General features: G+C 43.8%; 1 long non-coding RNA gene across 1 annotated transcript in view; it reads left to right on the top strand.

Annotated features, from left to right (window-relative positions):
* The first annotated feature begins 3464 nt into the window (after positions 1 to 3464).
* Positions 3465 to 27158, top strand: part of LOC143842211 (uncharacterized) — a 31976-nt gene continuing 8282 nt past the window's right edge. The window contains exons 1-2 of the long non-coding RNA XR_013233021.1: positions 3465 to 3953; positions 8306 to 8418. This is a non-coding gene — a long non-coding RNA (uncharacterized LOC143842211). The remainder of the gene's footprint in view (positions 3954 to 8305; positions 8419 to 27158) is intronic.

Here is a 27158-nt window from a genome sequence, read left to right on the forward strand (position 1 = left end):
ATATATAAAACATTAATTCCCACCTATTTGGGAAAACCCTTCTAGAGCCATTAAGAAACCCCAAGTTTTCACAAAACTCTGATTAGAAAAAGCCTGCAGTAGAAACTTGTCCTTTAAAAATGGTGCCTGAAGAAACTGAATTCATTCTGAAGTCCTGCAAAACTGTCAGATTATTTTTCTTACTGATGAATTGTTGAAAGTTCTCATGGCCAGAGTCAACTGGCTGTCATGGGTTTTCGAGGCTGTGTGGTTATAATCTGGCCATTTTAACAACCATAGCTACACAGCCTGGAAAAGCTGCAACAACCAGTATTTAAGGGGTAACTTAAGGAAGGACCTTCTCTGGTCACAACACCATAGAATCACAGAATCATTGAGTTGGACGGGGCCAAGCAGGCAATCTAGTCCAACTCCTTACTCCATGCAGAATCAGCCTAAAGCAGGGGTAGCCAACCTGTGGTCCTCCAGATGTCCATGGACTACAATTACCATGAGCCCCTGCCAGCGTTTGCTTCTTTAAGTAATTGAAAGGTTGTCACTTGGAGGAGGGCAGGATGCTGTTTCCGTTGGCTGCAGAGGAAAGGACGCGCAGTAAAGTGTTTAAACTACGATATAGGCTAGATATCAAGAAAAAAAATTTCACTGTCAGAGTACTTCAGCAGTGAAATAGGCTGCCTAAGGAGGTGGTGAGCTCCCCATCACTGGCAGTCTTCAAGCAAAGGTTGGATACACACTTTTCTTGGATGCTTTAGGACAGGGGTAGTCAACCTGTGGTCCTCCAGATGTCCATGGACTACAATTCCCATGAGCCCCTGACAGCAAATGCTGGCAGGGGCTCATGGGAATTGTAGTCCATGGACATCTGGAGAACCACAGGTTGACTACCCCTGGCCTAAAGCATCTCTGACAGTTTGTCCAGCTGCTGTGTGAGGATTGTCTGTGAGGGGAAGCTCACCACATCCCTAGGGAGCCAATTCACACCCCTACACACTCCCCACCTCCCGTTACAGCACTGGAAACCGCTCCACAAACCAACTGGGTAAAACTATATCTGTGGCCATTTGGGGGTTTGATTTGGTTGCCCAATTTTTTAATGGGATATATTTTACTGGTTAAAGATATTTATATTGTATTTTAATGTAATTTTATGTTTAATTTAATTATATTGTTAGCTGCCTAAGATTCTGGTGAAGGACGGGATACAAATATTATTATTATTATTATTATTATTATTATTATTATTAACAGCAACAACAATACTAGAACTGCTGAACTACTACTACTGTAAATCCCTCTCCCCAATATCTAGCCGGTAGCCTTCTATCCATAATTTAAACCCATTTTTGCTAGTTCTGACCTCTGCTGCCACCAGGAACTGCTTCCCGCCCTCCTCTGACATAATAAATAAAGAGCAATTGTACCTCCTCTTAAACTGTTCTTCTGCCCAATGAACACTCATTCCATTCTGTCCACATGCTTTTTGAGCAGAGACCTCTAGTACTACACACTATACTTCAGGTATGGCTTTACCGATGCAGTGCAATGCAGGACTATGACATCATGTCTCTCCCCTGAAAACTTGATAGGGAAGGTCTGGCCCTCACAGCTAGAAAGGCTTAAGAAGACAAAACTAATTCCACAAGTAATTCAGTTCACCTCTACATGGTATCATGTTTACCTTCAGAGGGGTCTTCATCCTCCTCAGATCCAGGATCTACCTTTAGCCACCTGCAGAAATCATTGGACCCAATGAGCTGCAAACACATGACAGTCATGGTAAGGTAATCAAGTGGTAGCTCAGCTCTTTGACAGAAATTCAGAGTCAAAGAATATCAGAGTCATGTGACAGGAAGAGGTGGGGGCAGAATTATATCTTCACTAACATCGAGGGCAGGACTAAAGGGACAGTGATAGGAAACACCAGGAGGAAAAGCTTCACTACCACTAGCAGGTATACAGTACATTGTGGAAATGGGGTTTGAATGGGCTGAGCTGAGAGGGGTAAACAGAGAGGAGACATGGAAGGCTATTAGAGCTGGCGGCTGCTGGTGGTGAATCTGCCTGTACCAAAAGAACAAGCCTCTGTCAAGGGTTTTTTGTAATCGGGGGTTTTAATTATGGGGGTTTCATTGTTGAGAGCATGTTAACCACCATGAGCCATTTTGGGAGTGGCAGTATAGAAACTGAAACACACAAATAAATAAACAAATGCATAAACACAAACAAACAAACAAAAAGAGGGTGAGCAAACTTTTGTACCATCTTGCTGCTTCTCACCCTGTGCTTGGCACCCTTGCTGTCTGCAGTTGTGCACTAGCAGTGGGCCAATCCAAACAGTAGCAAAATCAGTGGGGTCTGGTCTGCAGTACACCTGCTTTAGCAAACACTGGTGTCCATAAATTATTCCTTGTTATGAAGAAAGCTAAAGTGGTGGGCTTGTAGATGCTGTTGTGCAGCTGCAACGAGAGCGAAAAAACTCTTCCAGTGCTGATTTGAGAGGGCCTAAGGTTTCCCAGAGAGCCTCTTGTGGCGCAGAGTGGTAAGGCAGCAGTCTGAAAGCTCTGCCCATGAGGCTGGGAGTTCGATCCCAGCAGCCGGCTCAAGGTTGACTCTGCCTTCCATCCTTCCGAGGTCGGTAAAATGAGTACCCAGCTTGCTGGGGGGTAAACGGTAATGACTGGGGAAGGCACTGGCAAACCACCCCGTATTGAGTCTGCCGTGAAAACGCTAGAGGGCGTCACCCCAAGGGTCAGACATGACCCGGTGCTTGCACAGGGGATACCTTTAACTTTACCTTTAAGGTTTCCCAGGGGCAGTGCAGGTGTCTCTGTGCGTACAGAAGTGTGCTATATCCCCAGGGGCCGTTGCAATATTCAGACCTTCACTGCTCGTTTTTATGTGTCACCTAGACTCCTGCGAAGAAACAACAAAAGAGGAAACAAAGTAACCCAACCTGTGTGTTCAAATTAGGAACCTAAAAGGCTGAAGAGCAGCAGAATAGGTTCAAGTATAAAAAAATAAAATGTTAATAATTTTTTTAATATACTTATACTTATTCTGCTTGTACACACAGGTTGGGCTACTTTGTTCCCTCTTTTGTTGTTTCATTGCATTAATTGGGAATTGTGTAGAAGGCTTACAATGATAGCTTGTAACACTATAAATGTCTTTAACTATACTGATGAACATACTAGATACAGGCTAGATATCAGGAAAAAAATTTTCAGTCAGAGTAGTTCAGCAGTGGAATAGGCTGCCTAAGGAGGTGGTGAGCTCCCCTTCACTGGCAGTCTTCAAGCAAAGGTTGGATACACACTTTTCTTGGATGCCTTAGGATGCTTTGGGCTGATCCTGCGTTGAGCAGGGGTGGACTAGATGGCCTGTGTGACCCCTTCCAACTCTATGATTCTATGATTCTGTGATTCTGTACAGCCTCATTGTTGAATCACCCAGAATCCTGCAACGGCACTTGATGTGAAAACCGAGAAGGACCATTTGGATAGGCTGTTCCAGCCTCAGATGTGTTCATGCCATTCTTAAGGCACTGAGGGAAGGATGGAGGATTGTCTCAATACAAAGGGCTAAAAGAGAGAAAGAAAAGAAAGAAAGAAAAAACCCACCCTGACCACACATTCCATCACATTGAGCAATTTTGCTGACCCAGAAACTCCTCTGTTACAAAACCAGGAATGACTGCGTTTATTCTCACTTGATCTGACAACTAACCAAAGAAAGAGAAATGCTTGTTCTGCTCAGAAGAATAAAAATTTGCAAGAAACGGGAGAAAATAAGCTATGTTTCCTGTACTTAGTTGCTGAGAAAGGGACTTGAAGAGTTATTTTTGTCCAACCTGTTTTCTTGTTACCGACATTCAACACCATCAGTTACACAATGAACGTGGGGGCAGCCGAGGTTGAAAGTGTCAAGTGTGGATTTCAGAGGAAGAGGTGGATGTGCGTGCAGTAGAAAGTGAAAGAGAGTGTCCTAACCTTTCGAAAGGCCTGCTTGTTTTACTTCTAATTTTACAGAAGGGGGAGGAAGCAAACATTGTTTATGCATTTCCCCAGCATGTTTGCTCTGTTTATCTGCCAAGGGGGGGAAGGGGGGGGGGAGTCTTGCACCATAATCATTCCAGCTCCAGAAATAACTGGCCTCTTACACTATGTAAATATCCAAAGTTGACATGACTCCCTTCACCCCCAGGAAAGCTGAAGCAATGGTTGGTATCTCCTTCTCCCTTGTGATCAAATTCTAGCTATCTTGCTTGCTTTTCCCGAATGATCCAATAAAACTTAATGGGGGCGGACAGTGTCATGAAGTTACAACTGCCTTAGGGTGACTGTGATGGAAAGCTACTTCCCCACGCTGAGGTAAAATTTCCTGCCAAGATGAAATGGCGTTCCCTCACAGACTGAGTAGCATAGTTTCTTTATTTTATAAAATTAAGTTCACTGTTCCACCTGTGGCTGACAGATCTTTTTGGCTTTACTCAGGCCTGGAACTTTTGGGGAAGTTGTAAGAGCCCTCTTTAATCTTGATCAGAAATGGTGCCGAGGCTTCTTTAACAACAAACAAAAAGGATTTTATTTTACAGAGAAGAATAAGGTAGTTGGAATGAGGAATCGAGATTTTCTGTATAAGTCAGGTATAATTCAGTGAGGAGTTCTTAGTTAACAGGCTTTGAACTAGTTTATAGGCTTATTCTTCGATTTTAAGTTTTCTTTAAATGGAGAGGTTTTATTACTAGGTTTATCCTAGAACACATCTGGGGTTTTTTGTTGTTGTTCTTTGTGAGTTCTGCTGAACTCCTCTGGCTTTGACTCTTAAAAGCTTATAACCTGAGAATCAGATTGTCTCTAAGTTCGACTGGATTTGAATTTAGCTGACAGAAATGTGTAATGTAGAGTTGACCCATGTTTCTATTGAGGACAAGGCAGCTCATTGGCAAAATGCCTGTCATACTGACGTGTGGTCACTCCTGATAACAACCAAAACTACTGCCAGCAAACGCCTGGAGAGGCTCATGGGAATTGTAGTCCATTAACATCTGGAGGACCACAGGTTGACTACCCCTGCTCTAGACTAATGCAGTCTTCTACAACAGTGGTCCCCAACCTTTTTATCACTGGGGACTGGTCAATGCTTGACAATTTTACTGAGGCCTGGGGGGACTTTTGTCCCTGCTTCACTTGCTTTCCTGCTGGTGCCCCTGACTTCCCACCGCCCACTGGGGGGCTCTGCCAGCAGCAGCTGCACAGTGCCACGTTGAGGGGGAGCCCCAGCCACGGCAGCTACTGGAGAGCATCAAAGGTGAGCCAGCGGCAGAGTGTCAGGGCAGCCCCTGAGGCAGCAGCCAGGGAGGAGGATGAGGAGGAGCCGCGGCCCGGTACCGACTCATCCACGGACCGGTGCTGGTCCCCAGATCGGGGGTTGGGGACCACTGTATATTTGCTTTATTTCCAAATGTAAATTGGGCACCCCTATATAGAAGCAAGAGCCTCTTGTGGCGCAGAGTGGTAAGGCAGCAGACATGCAGTCTGAAAGCTCTGCCCATGAGGCTGGGAGTTTAATCCCAGCAGCCGGCTCAAGGTTGACTCAGCCTTCCATCCTTCCAAGGTCGGTAAAATGAGTACCCAGCCTGCTGGGGGGTAAAACGGTAATGACTGGGGAACACACTGGCAAGGCCACCCTGTATTGAGTCTGCCATGAAAACACTAGAGGGCGTCACCCCAAGGGTCAGACGTGACCCGGTGCTTGCACAGGGGATACCTTTACCTTTATATAGCAGCAAATGTGCTACCCAGCATGAGCTTCTCAGTTCCAGGTATTTATTATGAATTTCTTTTTCTTCGTTTCTGAATTTTTTTCTCTTGCAAGTGCAGTCTCTGGAAGTGCTTTACCAAGAAGGAAAGCTGTAGGAGAGAGGAAGAGGAGGCAGAGCCAGAAACATTAACCCTTTCTTCCTGTGTCATTTACTTGCTGGAAAAACATCCTCAAGCTGTTTTTACTTCTGCTGGGAAAATGTACAGGTGCCAGAATACTCCCCCCCCCCCAGCAGCTCAGAGATTTCCTTTTTCAGTGAAAAATGGCATGCTATCGAGGGTTAAAGTTCCCAGCTCCCCTCCACATGTTAATTTCCTCCTTCCTAAAAGATTTCTTCTGGCAGCTAAATGCTCACTACAGTATTCTTTGGAGGCCCTGCTTCAGGTGTCCCTCCCTTATGAAATTAGGCAGCTTGCAACATGTAAGAGGGCCTTCTGTTCCTGACACCTGAACTCTGAAACTCTCTTTCCAGGGAGATTTGTCTGACCTCCTCTATTGTTTTAATGATCTGTGTTGGGATGGGTGGAGGCTAAAGATGTGATTTTATTATGTATGCTTTAAGTTTTTAGCAGCTTTGGCAGCCCTTGTGAAGGCTGAACGGCAGGTTATAAATTTGGTAAAATACATACATAGATTTGCAGAAGAATCCTTGCTGAAATGGTTCAGCACATAGATCAGACACTACTAGGGTTACCAGGTCCCCTGGTCCAGGTGGGAATTCCCCATTTTCCAGATGCCCCCCCGCCCATTCCTCCAAATCCATCCCATACTGGAAGAACATTGCAAATTAATGCAACATCCTGCTGTCACCCAGTGATGCTGGCATATTACGGTTGTGTGTGTAAAGGGGGAGAAAGTGTTTGTTGGGCAAAACTCTATGGTTAGAAGGTACTTCGACCTTAGAGTTTTGCCCAAAAGCCGGAACATCACCCCCCAACATCCTCGACTTATGCTCAACTTATCAGGGTCACTTCTGGTTGATGTCAGCACATTGTATCATTCCTTCCTGCACCCGAAAAATGGCCCCCCATCCTCTCTTGGCAGTGCTGCCAGACCAGGCAACTCTGGGCACCACACACCCTACACTTCTTATCTCTTATAAACTGCTGTTTTCCAACTTTCTCACCCTAACGTTCTGTCAGTTCTTATTGGTTGCTCTTTGGGAGAGGTGGAAGCTATCCTGTCTGTCGCAGTGGCTGTTGCCAGTTTAAAGGATAGGCTGAGATGCCAATGTCCCCCCTCACATACACACTTTTCCATGAAATGCCTGCATCCCTCCCCCTTCTGTTTCAACATTTGAAAAAGTCCTGGGAGGGGGCGGGACAAGAGTGCCTGATCTGCTATACTGTGGGCCTAATCCCAATAGGGCCCTTGTGTGACCTTTTAAAATTCAAAATGGCAGCAGGATTCACCAATCAAGTCTGGCCCAGAAGGCTGTATGTGAAAAGATAGGGTCACAGTGGCCACATTCCATGGAACAAATGAATACAGCCTACTCACTTAGAAGGGCATGCAAAACTCTCTTTCTCTCTTTTTAAAAAAGTTTTATTATTTATTGTTATATAAAGCGTTTACAGAAAGGTAAAAAAGAAAAAAGCGACCAGCTAGTAAGTAATTATTAATACATATTATAGTATAGTCTGATATTATCTCAAGAAATATGTAGTCAGTTCCCATTGCATATTAACCCTAACCTAACAGTTACTGCTGTCTTCCTTAAGAAAGTCCAGGTAGTTGCTCCACTGTTTGTCATATTCTTCCGGTGTTTTCTTATTAACCATGTTAGTGAGTCTTGCCATTTTTGCTAAGTCCGCTAGTTTATCTAGGCATGTAGAAATAGTTGGGGCCTCAATCACCTTCCAGTGCTTCGCCCACACCAACCGCGCCGCCGTAGTTGCATGGAAGAAGAGGATTCTAGAGGAACTTGGTAAAGCACTTGGGTGAAAACTTAGCAACATAGATTCAAAATTCTCTTTCTCCATGCCGTTAGGAATCTTGCTGCTTTAGGGTGTGTGCTCACAGATGAATCATTGCTTTTAGCAGTTTGTAAAAAGACATTCCAACTCATTTGCACAGCTTGCCACCACAATCCCACTTTCCCCCCACCTGCATGCACAGTAAAACAAAACAAAAACTAAGAACATTGAAGAATGTAACCCTTGTGACTAAATTGGAAACTGACAGTGCCAATATTCTGTTTGTGAGCAACCTGGATGCCAGATTCTTTTCTTCCTTTGGGTAGCGTTTTATGTGTTCAGTAGTAAAGAGCAACGAGCGTTCACTGGTGGGTCTATCTTGCTGGATTTAGGCAACTTTGTTTTGGACTGAGTCATGGGCATCTAAATTTTACACCTCTAGCCAAGCAGCTATCATACTGTATATTCTAGGAGAGTATTAAAGAGCACACATCCACCAATAAGAAATGTCAGTTAGATATAAAGCAGAAGCAGTGGAGATCATAACACTGTACTCTCTCTTACAGAAAGCAGCATGGCCTGCTAAAAGCCCAATATTATTACTACCATAGGAGCGGGCAAGTCCTGGACCCCAGAGAAAAAGATCTGAATATAGTAGCTATACAGTGGATTTGCCGTGGTAAGTTTGTCTTCTGGTGCTTAATTCTTGCAGGAAAACATGACAGTTTTTTTTTTTAAAATGATGGTTTTAAAGGGTCAGCATACTGGCTTCGATGAAAACCTTTACATGCATAACCCAACCTGAGGCCCACCATTTGTCACTCTTCTCCAAGGGGATGACAAACCATTAACAATCACCCTTTGAGTGCAATCTGTCATCCAGTTATCGATCCACTTAACACATTTTACCAACTTGTCAACAAGCATATCATGTGGAACCTTATCAAAAACTTTACTGAAATCTAGATAAGCTATATCTACAGCATTCCCCACAGCATTTTGACAGTCCCACAGTGGCAAAGAGAACCTTCTACCAGAAAAGCATCTTACTGTCCACTTCTGATACACAGTTGATTTCCCTTCTCTCTGAAGAAAAGAAAAAACTCCCCAGGCCCAAGTCAGAACTCTCCTGAACAAAGTTTCTGAGCTACAAAATATTCCTAAAACATAGCCTAAGCAGCTGTGACAAACTGCACTTTTTAAAAGCTTAGAAGTCCTGTACAAACAGCTGAAGGACTATGGAGGCAGAATTCTTCACAGAAACAGAAAGCCTTGAGTGACAGGCTGCTGCAAGGAATTTGACTGGTCAGCATCAATTGAGCAGATAAAGACAGAGAGGGCATGTTGAAGACAGACTCAGAGAGATTTTTGCTTTGTCTGAGTTGAGTATGATTTCAGCTTTAGCTGAGAAGAGTCAAGTACTCTTTACGCACCGGGATCTTTGTAGCAAATTGGTCACTGAATGAAAAATCGCCATTTAAAATAGTGGAATTCGTCGTTATGCATACCTGCCTTTGTAGTGGAATCCAGTTGCGTTTTGTAGCGTTTCCCACAGGCTTCTGGTCTCGGCAGAAATCGCTAGAAAGGAAGCACTATTGCCGAGCTCGTCCCGCCCCTAGCCGTCAAGCAGCCAATGGGCAGCCGTTAGCATGCTCCCAAACAGCCCCTTTCCCTTTAAGAAAGGTTTTTAAAAAAAAAAAAAAAAACAGACCCATTGCAACGAATCTGTGTTAATTCGTTGCAACGGAGAGACCCATCCAGCTGCCTGGTGTGTTTGAGCTGTCGTTTGATCGTTGCCACGCTCCCTCCGAGTGAAAAAAAAAATCCCCCCCCTCTCACGGGCCCGATTTTCGGCTGAATGAATGTGTAAAAAATAAAGTGACTGCTTAGTAGTGTGCTTAGTGACTGAAGTGTGCTTAGTGACTGAAGGGGAGGGACTGAAGCCGGGGAAGCCTCTAAACTGAAAGAGGCTCGCTGGTGCGTTTATCCCCGCTCGCTCGGAGAAAAAAAAATGGCGATCGCTTCGCCGGAAGATCAGAGAAGAGAGCCAGGGGGAGGGACTTTGTAGAAACCGCAACAATGTTAACGCACAGGTCTTTTTCGCTAGTGTTGCAGATTGGTTGCAGGAGTGTATCGCTTTCCGGAGGGTGAATCCACTTTTGGGGATTTCCCTGAAAGCGCTACAAGGAAGCGCTTTTTGCAGATTGGTTTCAGGTGTGTGGCAGATTGTCGACGACATTGTGCAAAACAGCAAATCAGTAGCGTTTTCAATTGGCAACCATTGTGCTATTTTGAAGGCGTGCAAAAAGCCCCTCAGTTTTGGAATTAAGCCCTGAGTGAGAAGAGTTTAACATAGACAGGAGAACTGGGGAAAGTTGGTAAGGATGAGTGGGTATATAGATGGAGACCAAGGAAGAGAATAAATCTAAAGAGAGAAGAAAATTCCCTTACCAGCCAGAAAAGGAATTAGCTCTGAAGAGTGGTCTGGTGTGGTTAGAAACTGCCTTTAGAAACCTTAAGAGTCAGTTAAAAACTCAATATAAACACTGGTGTTTCAGGAAAAGAAGAGGAGAAGAAGAAGAGTTGGTTCTTATATGCTGCTTTTCTCTACCCAAGTCCCAAAGCGGCTTACAGTCACCTCCCCTTTCCTCTTCCCACAACAGACACCCTGTGAGGAGGGTGAGGCTGAGAGAGACCTGATATCACTGCTCAGTCAGAACAGTTTTCTCAGTGCTGTGGCAAGCCCAAGGTCACCCAGCTGGCTGCACATGGGGGAGTGCACTATCGAACCCGGCTCGCCAGATTAGAAATCCACACTCCTAACCACTACACCAAACTGTCTCTCTACAGAGTAGGGAATCGGGTACTGGAAAGATTTTACCAGCCTTCTGGAAGCCAAAAGAGTTGGAGAATATTCAAAGAAAATGTACTGAAGTTTTTTGGGGAAAACACTGGAACAAAAGCCTCTCAACATACAGATTTAAATGGACTAGCTTAAGTAACTCTCATTGGCCTGAAATACAAGAACTGCAATTTGCTCACACAGCAGTTTTACCTAGAGATGCCAGCCTCCTGGGACCTGAAATCCCCTGGAATTACACTTCCTCTCTAGAATACAGAAAAAAATGGTTGCTTTGGAGGATGGAGTCTATAGTATTATACCCCACTGAGATTCCTGTCTTCCCCTGGCACCATCACCAGATCTTCAGGCATTTCCCAACCAGGATCTGGCCACCCAACCCTCATCCCCCACCAGTGGCCAAAAGGGATTTGGCAACCTTAGTTTTAACTCAGAGTTATCTATACTGAGTTACCTCTGAAATTTCATCCCCTGATTTCACCTGACCTGTGTTGAATAAAATATTTTAATTTTGAACCCCAAATTTTGAACATCTCATGCCATTTTCAGTGGTTTAAGGCTTATTCCGACTCTTCTTTCAGGTTCTTGGGCTGAGCCAGTTGTAAAATATCATACTGACACAGGTAGGGCATCTACATTTCTTCAGGAGAGAAGGCAACAGACCACTCGGGCCATTCAGTTAGAAAGGGAAAGAAAAACGGAGGGGAAATGTTGCCTCCGAGGAAGGGAAGTAGAGGAGGCCGTCATAGTAACCTTGATGGATCCTCTTCAATGGCCTCATGTTCGGAAGGGCAGTTCCCTATTGAAAGAGGAGACAAATTCCAGAGCACCTGCTTGTAGTGCTCACATAGCCCACATTCCATCTGTAATTCATAACCTCTAGTACCAAGCAGCTATGAAAATACTGAGAAACGACTGACACAGGCATTCCCTCCCCCTCCCCCTCCCCCTCCCCCTCCCCACGGTTGCTGCTTCTGGGATTAGCACAGAGATATTTGGTTTATTGCGAGCATCAGTTTGAGTGTTCAGAGATGTCATTTCTAGAATCCTCGGTGAGGAATGCTGGTGATCATGTCAAGTGGAGGAAGGCTAGTGTTCACGACCAAACCAATGACACAGGCTGTTTGTCCTGTACTGTCATTGTTTTCCATAGGCCCTAGGATCTTAAATGGTTTTATAAATATCTGCCGTGTTGTCTTTTCAAAGAATCATGGGAGTTGTAGTTTGAGCAAGCTGCTGAGAAGTCCTTGTTGGAATCCTTGAAGCCTCTCACAGAACTGCAGATTCTAGGGTTCCCTAAGGCAGGGGTAGTCAACCTGTGGTCCTCCTGATGTCTATGGACTACAATTCCCATGAGCCCCTGCCAGCATTTGCTGGCAGGGGCTCATGGGAATTGTAGTCCATGGACATCTGGAGGACCACAGGTTGACTACCCTTGCCCTAAGGAACCGGAATGGTGGATAAACCAGTTGGGGGCTGACAGATAGATGTGTTCTCAGGAGAATCACAATGTCTCAGTCAATTTGTCCCTCTCAGTGTTCAAACCATCCTTGGCAAGTCATTCAGTTCTCATTCTGCAGTTCTATGGACAGTTTTTTTTTGGGGGGGAGGGGGAGGGGAGTAACAATTGCTGAAATCAACGGGACTTGAAATAAGTGGGTCAAAATATTTTATTTGAGACTGTTTGTATAAACTGGAGATGCTAAGAAGTGAAACGTTGGCCTATTATATGCAAAGCTCCATTTCTACCACTGAGCCAGGGCCCCTCCTTTCAAAGTGTTTGAATATTGTAAGACCCCTCTTATGAAAGCATCTGAAAGTTGTCATTTTTATTTGTCCTCTATGCAAGGCATTTGTCATTCCTGCCTCTCTTTGGCAGGGAATAGGGAGGAAGGTAGTATTTTTTAGTGCAGCAGCAGAACACAGCTGTCTACAATGGCTGGGAGTGGGACAACAAGCACATTCCCCTTTTGTCGAATCTGTGTAAATGTCAACACACTGTCTACGTTTTAACTATTCCCTCCCGCAGTAATTAATATGTCCCTAATTTTGCATTTGTTTTGTGAGTTTGTGTATATTTTCCCAGGCTTATTTGATGCCACAGGGAGTCATTAAAGGTCTCTGTAATACTGTATGCCATTATTAGACACCCCTCCCCCCAAAAAAATAGCTCCCTGAGGCAGCAAAAAGAATGTGGGAAAATATAAATTCAAACAGCTACAAATACCTGCAACACAGACAATAAGAATATATGACACCCTCCACCCACTATGTTTTCTATTTCAAACGCTGGGAACTTCTGTAGTTGTTAATAAGGACTTGCCAAATATCCTCAAAAGAAGCATTGTGGTGTCATGGCTCAGTGGTAGAGCATCTGCTTAGCATGCAGAAGGACTGTGGTTCAATCCACAGCATCTCCACTTAAAAGGATCAGGAAACAGGGGATTTATTTGTTTAAAATAGTTACATTCACAAACTCGATATGAATAACAGCCATGTACTAAAACCATCTACACAATATGGCTAAATCACAGCCCAAAGCATTTGTGTGCGTGTTAAGTGCCATTCAGTCACATTCAACTTATGTGAATTAATGACCTCCAAATCATCCTATGGTTAACAGCCTATTCAGGTCTTGCAAATTGAGGGCCGTGATTTCCTAGTTTGAGTCAATCCATCTCACTTGGATCTTTCTCTTTTCCTGCTGCCAGCAGTATTTTCTTTTCCAATGATTCTTGTCTTCTCATGATATGACCAAAGTACAACAGCCTCAGTTTAGCTTCTGGGGAGAGTTCAGGTTCAATTCAGTCTAGAACCCACTCATTATCTTCTGGGCAGTCCACAGTATCCATAAAACTCTCCTCCAACATCACATTTCAAAGGAATCGGCCATAAAGGGATTTAAAGCTGATAACCACTACTTTGATTTGGGCCTAGAAGCAGATGGACGACCAATGCAGTTGATGCAGCATGGCCATTATATGTTCAAAGCAACTGGCCTCAGACATGTTTCTCATTGCTGCATTTTGCATCAGTTCTCAGATGTCTTTAAAGGCAGTCCCATGCAATAGTCCAGTCCGGAGTTTATGAGATGAGACAGATCTCTGAGAACTTGGAGAGCTGCTTCCAGTCAGGGAAGACAATACTGAACTAGTTAGGCTCAATATGAAGCAGTTTCATGTATTCAGAAATTCATTGTTGTCGTTTTATCATTCAGGTAACATTCTTATATGATGCAACACTATAAAGGTAAAGGTATCCCCTGTGCAAGCACCGAGTCATGTCTGACCCTTGGGGTGATGCCCTCTAGCGTTTTCATGGCAGACTCAATACGGGGTGGTTTGCCAGTGCCTTCCCCAGTCATTACTGTTTACCCCCCCAGCAAGCTGGGTACTCATTTTACCAACCTCGGAAGGATGGAAGGCTGAGTCAATCTTGAGCTGGCTGCTGGGATTGAACTCCCAGCCTCATGGGCAGAGCTTTCAGACAACATTTCTGCTGCCTTACCACTCTGCGCCACAAGAGGCTCTTATATTTTCTGGAAATTCAAGATTTTAGTTTTATGGCACATTTGGCTGTAAGGGGACAAGGTAAGGGGTATCTGGCTTAAATCGACCTGTATCTTCCTCATAATGCCTAGTAAGAGAGACGCGACCTAACCAAATCCAGCATCCCACTGCCATGTGCCAGTGTTCCAGCTGCCTCTTGTGATGAGAGCATGGATACAATGAATGTAATGATGGGGCATCATGCCTTCCTTTTCTTATTGGGAAAGTCATGGAGGAGCAGATCAGGGGAAATGATCCATTTCTCTGAATGTCTATCTGGCCCTGTTTCAGGGCATTTTCATTTTATGAAGTGGCAAGAGTTCAATGCACTACTATTTCATTGGTCACAGATGGGCCCAAGATGTGCAGATCTTCTGTCCTGTAGATAAATTGAAAATCTGTTTATAGAAATTATAATGATGTGGTGCCAGACAAGAACCTTGATCAAATAGCCAAGTTCCAGATATCCGGGGCTGAACTGTAAATTAAGACCACCACACACACAAAATGGAAAGTATTTTATGAGGCATAATGTCATGATGAACAGGTCTGTATTTTATTTATTTGCTTCATTTATACCTGACCGTTTTTCCCAGCGGGGACCTGAAGCAGCTTCCAATACCGTTCTTGCCTCTTACATTTTTTTTCTAACAACAACCATGTGAGGTGGATCAGGTCAAGAGTGTCTGAGTAGCATGAGGTCACTCAGCAGACTGAGGATTTGAACCCGGCTCTCCTTGATCCTAGCTGAACACTATAACCCAGCCTTTCTCAATTTGTTTTTAATGTTGAGAGGCCTCCAAAACATTCTTCAGGCTTTGAGAAACCCCAGGAGTGATTGTGCAGAATATGGTTCTAAAGCATAGCTGCGTACGTGTTCACCAGGGACTCCTCCATTGGCCATCTGGGGATGGGTGGGTCGACATGATCATATACAGTTATAAATGTTGAACAAATTTTTTAAAAAAATGTAAACAATTGATTAACTCCTGCCTATTTGGGAAACCCTTTGACCGTTTATGCACTGGGAACTTCACTGCCTCAGCTTCCATGCAGGAACACAAATCGGGGGTGGATGAGGTACACCAGGCCAAATACTCCCCCGTGTGGGTGCAGGAAGAGGTGGGGCAACCTGCCACGGCTAAAACTCCAGCCTGCAGCCCAGCATGAAACCTTCAGTACATAAACAGTCTTCCAGGGCCATTAAGAAAGCCCAGGGTTTCATGAAGCCCTGGTTGAGAAAGCTAGCTCTAACCATTGAACCATACTGAATCTTTACTTGTTGGTGTCAGAGCACTAAGATTTTCTTCAGATGTTACATTATGCACTTATGTGAGAGACAGGGCAGTCTCACAGAAGCAGGAATGACCTACACATTGGACTACAGAGGTAGGAGGCGTTCAATCTTGGAAATTATAAAAGAAGTGTGGGCAACAGGAAGCTCAAACCACATGTGCCTCCAGTTCTCTACACCTGTTTTAAATGTTTAAACATTTTCATCTTCTCCAGTAGTCAGCTGGGCAAGTCGTCTCTGTGCTATGAGCCTTGCATATATGGCTGAAGAAACAAAATGTTGACAACCCAACTTTGGACAGGACAAAGAAGAGCAAGTCACATATACTTCTTATTCCTACTGTGTAATATAATGTCTGAAGATGTGCTTAAGCAGCAGGGGATAGAAGGAAGGGGTTTCAAGTGAATGGAATCCCAGGGAAAAGCTATCATCAACTCTACACTGGCGCAGTCATAACTGTTACAGGGCACATCTTAATCTTGATGCTGTCATCTTGGGCAGTAAGGGGATAAAACAGGGAATTCATAAATGTATAGAACGGCATATTGTGGTCTAGTTTGCCAAACACATTTGAAATTTGCAAAAGGGGGCTCAATCCATATTTAAATCTGTATGCTATACTGCTATATTTAATATAGCCTTATTGTGGATTCTCTCAATTATATTGCTAACCACAAAGTGTGTGTTTGCAGTCACATTGAATTAGAGCTGAACTGAATCGTGGCAAGAGCCCAATATCCAGAGGCATCCCGACTCAACATTGTGTGCCAAAAACTGATTTTCTATGCTTGCTGGTACTATCCGGTATCATACTACCTGTATCTCTCCCCAGGGCTATTTGTCTACCCTCTTCATTTATTGTCTTCTAACAGCTGGTGAATACTTTTTTGGGTTTCTCTGTCCTGTTCTAATGCTCCTTCTTACTTGTTTTTATGTGTACTGGTTCTAAACAATGTTTTTAAATGTCTTCTTAATTGTTTGCCCCCGTGAGAGCACTAATTGGGTGGAAAGATGATATACAAATGTTTTAAATACATTTTAAAAATGGTATGTATTACCAAATAGGTGGTTTCCTAATTAGGGGAAATTATCTTTAAAGGAGACAAAGTGAGAGGGGGTAACTGGGATTCTCCTCTAATGTTTATGGAGATTTTTCCCTTAAGAGAACTATTAAAATACACCAGGCAGATGTTCAACTAGAAATATTTTACTGAAAGAAAATAAAATGAGCAAGAAGCATATATGCATACTGAAATCACATACAAGGCTAGCAAAAAGGAAATCAGGAAGAAAAGGGGGAAAACGTTTTTTGGGAAGGCTATAATTACTGGTCTTGAAGAAAGGGGTCTGCAGAAACAACAGCAAATTAGTCAGCATTTCACAGAGAGGAGAGAGACCCAAGGGATTAGGGGTGCAAGTATGGATTCAAGAACATGATGTACTCCTGGGGAGCAGGCTCTCTTCTGATATAGGGCAAAATGTTCCTTAGCTCAACCCGAATTATTTGCCCCCAAACTTGATGAATTTTCCCAACGTGGACAATAATTTGGGAGAAGCTTAATGAGTTTTCCTGAGGTGAACTATAGTGTGAAGGGGCTTGATAACCCTGTAAGGACAGGATAGGAAAAGCGACTTGAATTAAATGATGCTTAATTAGGGTAAATGGGTGCAAGGAAGTGAGGTTGAGCATTGATGAAATTGGTCTAAAGTGAGTCAATAGGTTCTTGGGAGACCCGTTGTCCCAAATTATGCCTTTCTCCAGGGCATGGAGGAGGTTGTTGGCTAGCTAGCCAATCTTCTAAACTATATGTCTAGGCTAGTTTCTGTCTGGCATCCATTTTGTGTCCTTTTGGGCCAGGCAGTTTCTTGCACTTATGATTTTTGAGATGATATCAGTGAGAGAAGAAATCTCAATGAGAGAAGACGTTTGACTGCTAATGTATAGGCCAATAAAACACAATAAATATAGAGTTTATATAACTTGGTCTGAACGACTGTAATAATAAACTTTGAATACACAATAAATATAGACAATAAACATAATATATATGAAACCTAGTTTCAAATAACACACAATAAACCAGAAACTTAATTCTGCCAGTATTTCTCACAGGTTCCTCAGGACCTGTAAAACGGAGCTCTTCCACCAGGTCTACGGTTGGGGCTGGGTTAGCAAGATCAATGGTCCCCCTCAGGCTCTGCTATAATATCCAGAGTACCCTTGTTAGACAATTGCAGGAGGTAGGAGGGATTTTGCCTTCTCAGTACTTTTGAACTAATGCTGTTTTTAGGGTTGGGTTTTTGGGTTGGGTTTTATGGGGATATTTTTATATGTAATTTGCCTTGAGTCCTAGGGGAAGGCAGTTTATAAATATAACAAACAAACAAACAATGTTATATGAAACTTTGCAACATATATCACCGTATTCTCAATACAAATTGGATTCTTCCGGATCAGTATTGTAGGATGACTGGAAATAAAGATGACGGGGTGGGGGGAAACGCCCCAAAATAGAACATGGCAATGACTTTTCATCAGTTCATATCTTCACCCTCAGTTGAAACCTAAATGACTGTAACAAATTGGTATGTGTGTATTTGTGTCCCTAGACTCCTACTGGTGCTTTCCTGCCTAAATGCAGTACAGAAATCCAGATGTGAAGTAACCCTGCTAGCTACTTAGGTAATTAGTTAAGTATTATTTTTAGCAGAAGAGAAAGACAATGACTCTTTGAATTTTCTAATATCCGCAGCTAACCCAGACGTGTAAATTCCTAGAATATCATGATGTCACTTCTTGTTCCAATACAGGAAGTGATGTCCTGCAGTCTCTGCTCCAAGGGCTAGCAACTCTGATTTTTACAAGCCAAAATTAGACATTAGGACACTACACTTCTTCAAAAAAATTTATTATGTCTTGCAGCTTTCACAACTATCCAGAACAAGTTAAAATGCTGCCTTATTGTCTTCGGAAGGTGACACAGCACAACGTGTTCAGATGTAGCAGAAGACTTGATTATCAAACCAGGGGTTGCAATAAGAGCAACTCATCATACTGGATGTGGCTTCATAATGTAGGAATGGGCTTTAGATGACCTGTTCCCACATATCGACATTTATGGCACATTTTGTTTTGAGAGCAGGAGAGTTCCATCTTGGGAAAGTAAGCTGAGTATTCAGGCTAGGGATTTGAGGCCTTTGATGAGGATGCTGTGTTTGGTCTACATCTGCCTGTGGTAGGTTGCACACGCTACAGTTAGTACATTCATGGCAATCCTTATGCTCTGCTGGTTTTGTTTGACCAATTATTTTGTAAAAAAAAAAAATTCCTCAGGGATGAGAGGGCAGCATGCACACTGTACATTGCAAATTCCATAAATATTTTTCTTATTCATCATTCGCACAGAATTAGGCATGCATAGCAGCAGAAATGGGTCATGCGGCATCAAAAGAAGCTCTCAGCCCAATCTGAAAATACATGCAAGGTGGAAATCCCAGTCATTTCAATGTGTTTAAGCACTTGCTTAGCTCTCCCACTAGAATCCACAGGATAGGCCATTCCATGCTCTTTAAATGGAACCTCATCATTTATGGAGAGCCAGCATGGTGTAGTGGTTAAAGAGCATCGTACTTCTGCACCCATGTCTCTGAATAGGAATGTCACCACTATTGAGGTTCTTCAAAGACTGAAGATATTTTAGGGGTTCATCCATGGTCAAAAAGTTGAAAAAGGCTGCAAATGCAACAACTGGATGGGAGCAATTAAAAAACAGTGCAGTACAGCCAAGATATTATAATAAACAGTGTAACAAACTATAACCTCTTGATGAAAGTGTCTTCCTGACCACTCCAATTTACTACACCCCTTTCTCCCCTTGTAAAATATGCTTGCAATACATATCCCCCCTGCTACATACTTCACCTATCAAATGATGGGCAGCTTGGTGTAGTAGTTAGGAGCATGGACTTCTAATATGGCAAGCCATGTTTGATTCCCTGTTCCCCCACATGCAGCCAGCTGGGTGGCCTTGGGCTTGCCACGGCACTGATAAAACTGTTCTGACCGAGCAGTAATATCAGGGCTCTCTCAGCCTCACCCACCTCACAGGGAGTCTGTTGTGGGGAGAGGAAAGGGAAGGCGATTGTAACCTGCCTTGAGTCTCCTTCTCTTCTTCTTCTTCCTTATTAGCTAATAGTGAGAGGTCTGGATGTTCGATGCAGCTGGTACAAAATCCTCTATGAGTAAAAACAGGTCAAAGAGAGCAGATCACTGTGAGAAAGTATTGAGCACATGGATGAAGTGTTTAAGAGGGATAGACAATGAAATGTGGAGGTAAACAGTCAATGTTACACAACACATCTGTAAGTGTAAAGGGAAGACATGGAAGCAATCTGGACAAGTGATATAAATGTTGTGCTTGATATCTATCATCTATCTATCATCATCGTCTCTGGGTGATGATTCCTTCCAGATTATTCAATGCATTCTCTATTTGGGCTGCCACTTGGCAGAAACATCGGCGTAGTTGGGGAACTGCCCCAGCGGGAGTTGTTAACTGTAAATCAATGTTAGAGATTCCAGTGTTGTGTATGATGCATGGAGCTATTCTTTCAGTGCCAGTGGTATAAAAATGGTTTCTGAAATTCAGAGAACCTGCAAGGGCCATAGCTCAGTGGAAGAAAACAGAAGGGCATAAAAAGAGCCATTCTAGGATCAGACCAGTGGTCCATCTAGTGCATCAGCCTGTTTCATAGTCACCAACCAGTTGCCCTAGAGCAGGGGTAGTCAACCTGTGGTCCTCCAGATGTCCATGGACTACAATTCCCATGAGCCCCTGCCAGCAAACACTGGCAGGGGCTCATGGGAATTGTAGTCCACGGACATCTGGAGGATCACAGATTGACTACCCCTGCCCTAGAGGGTCAAGGAATAGCAAGCTCCAACTCTGCTTAACTTCTGAGATCAGACAGGATTAGGGCTTGCTTGGACTATTCAGGTCTGGTTGACCCGTGGCCTAATTCAGTGTAAGGCAGCTTTATGTGTCCAACCCTTTCCACTTAACTCATGGGCACTATAGAGCAGGGGTAGTCAAACTGCGGCCCTCTAGATGTCCATGGACTACAATTCCCATGAGCCACTGCCTGCTGCCAGGGGCTCATGGGAATTGTAGTCCATGGACATTTGGAGTGTTGCAGTTTGACTACCCCTGCTATATTCTAGGTCCTCTTCTCAGTCAGAGACTGAACTACAGTTTTCATGTTTGGTTTGGCCTTGAGGAATCTCTGATTTAGTTTGCAAGGATTCAGTTTCTTAACAACAACAACAACAAGCTTGGGTTGGGTAACATCAAATTGATAATACTACGATAATAAGTAACAAAGATAACACATTATAACAGTTAAAACAATTATAAATAACATCAAGACAACAACTTATAACAGATAAAACATGTTGCAGTTACTCCAATACATCTGCCAATAAATTTAAACACTGAGGGGGTATTTGTTCCATGAATGAGTGAATCTTCTTTCACTGTTCCAGCAGGTATTTCACTGGTGTTTCAGCAGGTATTTTAAAGCTGGTGGCTCAGAACTCTGCCACGTGCCAACGTATTCATATGCTTGGTCACAAACACATCAGATCTGAAGGATGCTAGCAGAGTACTACGTTATGAGTTGTGGGCGCCTGAGTCTCGAAGCCCCCTTCTCTCCTGACAACTCCTTAAAATTCCTGACAACTCCTTTGGACAGTTGCCTGAGCAACAGCCTGCTCCTCTCCCCAGACCCCTGGGGTCACTGGGAAGTGTATGAAGCAAGTGGAAACATGGGACAGGAAGAAGCATTGGCCAGGGTGAATGTGAAATGAAGGAAATGTGCATGCTGATGTGCCTGTATATGAAAGACATTTTCGGTGAGAGAGAAAGCAGGGTGGAGGGGAGGGGGTCATGAAAGAGGAAACAGGGGCTAGCACTGGGTGACTTTGTACTCCTACATCCATGGCAAAGAAACTATCTGGCAAAATACATTGACACCTTCCCTTATCAGATTTATTTTGAGGGAGTGAATTCTCTGCTAGGATGATATTGAGAAGTTCTGAAGTGGTGCTATCATTTTTAACACCTTGGAGACGCTTGGATAGTCTTTTGCTGAGCTGACAAAAAGGCCCGTTAAGTCCGGGAACTGCAATTTTTAGTCAGAAACATATACATCTTAGCAGATCTTTCCTCCCCCCTTTAATAATCATATCCATGAATCAATTATCAAAGGTAATTATAGGGTTCTTCCTAAAGTGAGTTTTCAGAGTGATAGCAGAAGAGCCAGGTGGTACCAACATGACTTCAGTTGTTAGAGTGGTAAGTGACCTAGGTTCAAATCTTCACAGGTCTTACCAACTGTTTTAATCCAATCTTAGCCATATTTATTGCTCAGTTATTTATGCTTATTGACTCTAACTAGCTCTTTTGGGCAACTAAACCCCCCATAGGTAAGGCTTGAAGAGGTCTGTTTCAATGTATCTGAAGAAATGTGCAGGCACAGAAAAACTTATACCCCAAATTAAACTTTGTTGGTCTTTAAGCTGCCACTGGACGCAATCTTTGTTCCACCAAATGTCCACGTAAGCTCTTATGCTTACCTGATCTCCAAAGAGAAGGTCTTGTCCTTGAGATCCTCACCTCCAATTATGGTGACACCCAGAGCCGGGCATCCAAAGAAAATTTCAATAATTAGGGACTGTTTTTCCCCTTTGTTACAGGAGTGGACAACTAGCAGATGGGTTAACAATTAGGAACACAGGAAGCAGCTTTCTACTGAGTCAAAACATTGTTCTATTAAAGTCAATGTTGTCTACTTGACTGGCTCTCTGGTGTTTCAGGTCTTTCAGTTTAGCTGATCCTTTTCAACTGGAGAGACTAGGGACTGAACTTGGGACCTTCTGCATGCAAAGCAAATGCTCTACCGCTGAGCCACAGGCCTGCCTCTTTGTTGAAAGGATAAGAAGGCTGAGTTATCTGACATCTCAGAGATGTCTGAATCAATCGGCTTCTCTGTTTGTGGGCATCTAGGATGGCTACTTGTGAATTGTACCGTAGCTGTGGGAACCAGTAGCACTACGTGATCAGCCTTTTCCTGATGCATTATCAGAGAGTTCTATGCCTACCAGCCTGAATTGTCTGGTGGAGGATGAGACCTCCACATTTACATTTAAAAAGATCTCAGGTCAGTTTCACATCAAAAGCAGCACATAAGAATCAGACCCACGAGAATTCAATCCAGCATCCTTTTTCACACGGTGACCAACCAGTTGTGACTTCTGAGCCTTGGAATACAGAGAATTACTTCCTCTCAGTATGAAAGTTCTACTTAGTCATCTTGGCTAATAGTCATGGATGGACCCGTCCTGTCTGAATTTGTCTAATGCTATTATCTGCCATGAACACATGAAGCTGCTTTAAACCGAATCAGACCACTGGCCCATCAAAGTCAATACTGGTCACCGACAGACACCTTTCACATAATCTACTACCTCATCTTCTAAACTGGGGATGCCGGGGATTGAACCTGGGGCCTTTTGCATGCCGAGCAGTTGCTCTACCACTGAGCCATGGCACCTTCCTACTGGTATAAGTTCATTCCTCTTGGGAGTGAAGATGCACTTCTGTTTGCCTGACCTGAAGACAAATTCAAAACAATCTATTTTTAAATGGCCCCCTAAGTTTAATTCTTTCAGACCAAGGTCATGCAACTAAAAATAAAAATGAATATTATAATTCCAAGCAAGCGAGAATTCATGTAATGAGCCTATTTTGTTTTTGGACTTCACAATATCCCTTACAGTTTAAAGTAAAAAACAAAACCAAACCATGATTTCCCATGATCTTTTCTTGTAAAGAATAAAAAGGAGGGGGAGGAAGTATCCTTTTCCCCCACCTGGAATCTCTCTTAAAGTTCAGCCAGTAAATTAACTTACATGTTTCCTGTCACAAATCTCTTTTTACCGGTTTTTTGATATAGAGAAAGAAGCCAATAAACTTCCCTCCTGGCCATCTTTGGCTCTAAAAGTTCTGCAGTCTTCAACAGAAGGGATGTACATTTTCTCCCCCACTCCATATTTTTCTGCCGTTTGCGTTGTCATGTGCTATATACAGTATGACACAGTATTTACTTCACGGTGCATGGGAACTTGGTGCGGCTTCTGTGCTCCAGGAATTTCAAAAATAAATCACTGGCGACTCCGAAAGTTTCATTCCCACCTTTAATTTTTGTTTTCTGGTGTTGCAGTGCTGGGTCCTGCTTTGCCAAGAGCCAGCTGAGGGTGTGCAGAGCAGCACATTAAATGCGGAGTGTGATTAAATTAAGATGTTCAGTGCCCTCAGCCAACCTTGCACCAAGCTGTGCTTCGATGAACAGACAAGCAAGGGAATTCCTAACTAATGAAGAACAGAGTGGAAAAGGGAACCAAAGTCTGGGGGTGTTAGGCCTGCTCCCATGATGGGATTGTCGACCCGGCCAAAGCATTTCTGTATTTCCCTCTTGCGAATGCAACTGGATGCTCAAGAGGAAGTATACATGCGTTTGTCAGCTAAGGGGCTCAACACACCCGCAACCTGTATGTGAGGCGTTATTTCACTCCAGCGTGGTGTAGTGGTTAAGAGCGGTGGCCTCTGATCTGGAGAACCAGGTTTGATTCCCCACTCCTCCACATGCAGACAGCCACTTGGGCCAGTTATAGTTCTCTCAGAGCTCTCTCACCCCACCTACCTCACAGGGAGTCCGTTGCAGGGAGAGGAAAAGGAGGCGATTGTAAGCCACTCCGAGACTCCTTCAGATAGCGAAAAGTGAGTATAAAAACCAATTCTTCTTCTTCTTCTTCTTCTTCTTCTTCTTCTTCTTCTTCTTCTTCTTCTTCTTCTTCTTCTTCTTCTTCTTCTTCCCCCCACTGCCCCGATTTCCTCTGTTCTCCCACTCAACCTACTGTCCGCTACTCCTGTAATTTGTTTGTCTCCCCTGTCCATGTGTCGCCTGTAGCATCTATTCATTCCGATTCTTCTTCACTGCTGGCATTGATCTTTCAAGCTTTGTACCTACCCAATCACTATGGCCCACTTCAGAGCCTCTGCTTTGGGTGTTTCTGCTGTTTGAGGATTGAGTGGGGGGACAACCTGAGAATGAGCTTTCTCAGCCATAGTGCCAGAATTATGGGATTCCCTCGCTAGGGAGATTTTTTTGCCCCCTTCTATCACTGCCTTTTGCCGGTGGAGAAGACTTGTCTGCTTTGTTTAGTGTTCGGTCAGTGACTCGCCTTGCCTTTTATGTCCGTGTGTTCTTGTATTTGCAGTTTGGCTGAATTGCTTCATTGCTTTATATGTAGGCATTATAACATTTAGTTTAGTGTTTTGACTGATCACCGCTTTGGGGACTTCTGGGTCTCTGCCCTGCTGCTCACCTGACCTAACTGCTCCTGTTCTGGGTCTCCCAAAAAGAAGAGAAAGCAGAAGAGCTGGTTTTTATAGCTTGCTATCCTCTTGTGGCGCAGAGTGGTAAGTGGCAGAAATGCTGTCTGAGGCTTCCTGTCCATGAGGTTGGGAGTTCGATCCCAGCAGCCGGCTCAAGGTTGACTCAGCCTTCCATCCTTCCGAGGTCGGTAAAATGAGTACCCAGCTTGCTGCTGGGGGGTAAACGGTAATGACTGGGGAAGGCACTGGCAAAGCACCCCGTATTGAGTCTGCCATGAAAACGCTGGAGGGCATCACCCCAAGGGTCAGACATGACTCGGTACTTGCACAGGAGATACCTTTACCTTTACCTTTATCCACATACCATTTTTCATGGATCCACCATAAACCAGCCATTCTCAACAGGGGCCATATGTTCCCCTGGGGGGGCCCTGGCACAATTAAAGGGGGGCACAGATGTGAGAAGGGTTTATGAGGGGCCCTGGTAACTGAACCAATGAATTACCCTTTTTGTCACATACGACTTCATTAATTGCTAGAAAGTTCAACCTTCATTAAGGGAAAGAAAAAGAAATAGTGTAATCCATTTCTTTGTATGTGCTTGAATTTTAATGCATTATTTATTTATTTATTTTATTTATTTAGATTTATATACCGCCCTCCTCGAAGGCTCAGGGCGGTTTACATTAAAACTAGTCAACGATACATGAAACAGTCTTCATTAAAACATACAGTAATTAATAACAGTGGTTGTAACCATATAACAGAATGTAACAGTATAACAATATAATAAAATAATATAACGATGGAACGGTGCAATACTCCCCAAAAAGGTTGAGAATGGTTCCTGTAAACCAGTGGTCCCCAACCTGCGGGCCGCGGCCTGGCGCCGGGCCGCAAAGGCCATGGCGCCGGGCCGCGGCTCCCTCTCCCCGCCCCCCCCGCAGTAAAAAACTTCCCAGGCCACAAGCTTGCGGCCCGGGAAGCTACTTACTGCAGGAGGGCGGGCAGGGAATCAGGGCTGGGCCGCGCCCGTGCAGGCCGCGCCCGCTCGGCCCGATCCGCGGGCGCGGCCCGGTGCGGCCCGTGGGCGCGGCCGGGCGTGGCTCGTGGGTGCGGCCCGCGGGCGCGGGCGGGCGCGGCTCGCGGGCGCGGCCCGAAGCATGGGCGTGGCCCGCGCGGGCACGGTCCCTGCGGGCGCGACCCAATGCCCTGCCGGTCCCCAGCCTAATAAAGGTTGGGGACCACTGCTGTAAACCATGGTATGGTTGGGTGTTTTCTTGGTTTATGTTTGTTGATTTTCTAAGTATTTTTCTTCAGTTCTCTTCCTTAGTGTCCCCCTGCCCCCCCCAAAAAAAACCCATTACATATTTTTAGATACTGAGTCACCTCTGAATGGCAGTATTGGTTTTTGAAAAAAATGCTATAAATCATTCTCAGATCAAAAAGATAGAAAGATATTTGACAAAATAAATAAAATAAATGCATATGAAATAAATATAATAAATGCATGAGCAAATAAATTGGTATAGTTACTCAGCTGAGGTATGGTAGTGTGACCATTCCCCCTCCAGTTTAATTTCGTAATTAATTTATTTCAGGGGCTCCTCCATGGTCCAAAGGTCAAAAAGGCTGGTTCAGCATGACAGGCCATTCTGTGATACTTTTGAAATGATTGGCACTGAGATACCCAGGACAGATAATTTTAGCAACTTAATTGTGACGCCCTTTGCCATGGATGGAAAATGTTTACGGAGTCATAGTTATGCAACTCTTGGATCTTCTTCCTGATTTAACTTGGCATGGCAAATGCTTCCAATTGTTCATTTGAAGAAATGTGATAAACCAGTATTGAGCTTTTTATGTTGCATTCTGATTCCTACTGTAGCTATTTGCAAACCTTGGCAACCAAATTTGTTGCAAAGAAGACACCAAATGGCTCATCTGAATTGATTCCACTAAGGGATCTCATATAGTTTGGCTTTCAACCAGTTCCTTGAGCACCTTCTGTTCTTATTAAGTATGTGGCATCGTACAACAATGTTTTGAAACAGTTTAATGCTATTAGTTTCAGTGCAATTGAGCACAGGAAAACACAAATGAGGCGAAGTGGATTAAAACCTGATCAAAGTCTTTTGGGAAAGAGATTAACGCATTATTGTTCATAACTGTTGAAGCAGAAGAAAGAGAGAGAAGATTCCTCTGGACAGCTAGATACTGAAAGCAAGTGAGTGAATTTCTACATATGCAATACAAATTACT

This window comes from Paroedura picta, chromosome 7, assembly GCF_049243985.1.
Source record: "Paroedura picta isolate Pp20150507F chromosome 7, Ppicta_v3.0, whole genome shotgun sequence".
Lineage (NCBI taxonomy): Eukaryota > Metazoa > Chordata > Lepidosauria > Squamata > Gekkonidae > Paroedura > Paroedura picta.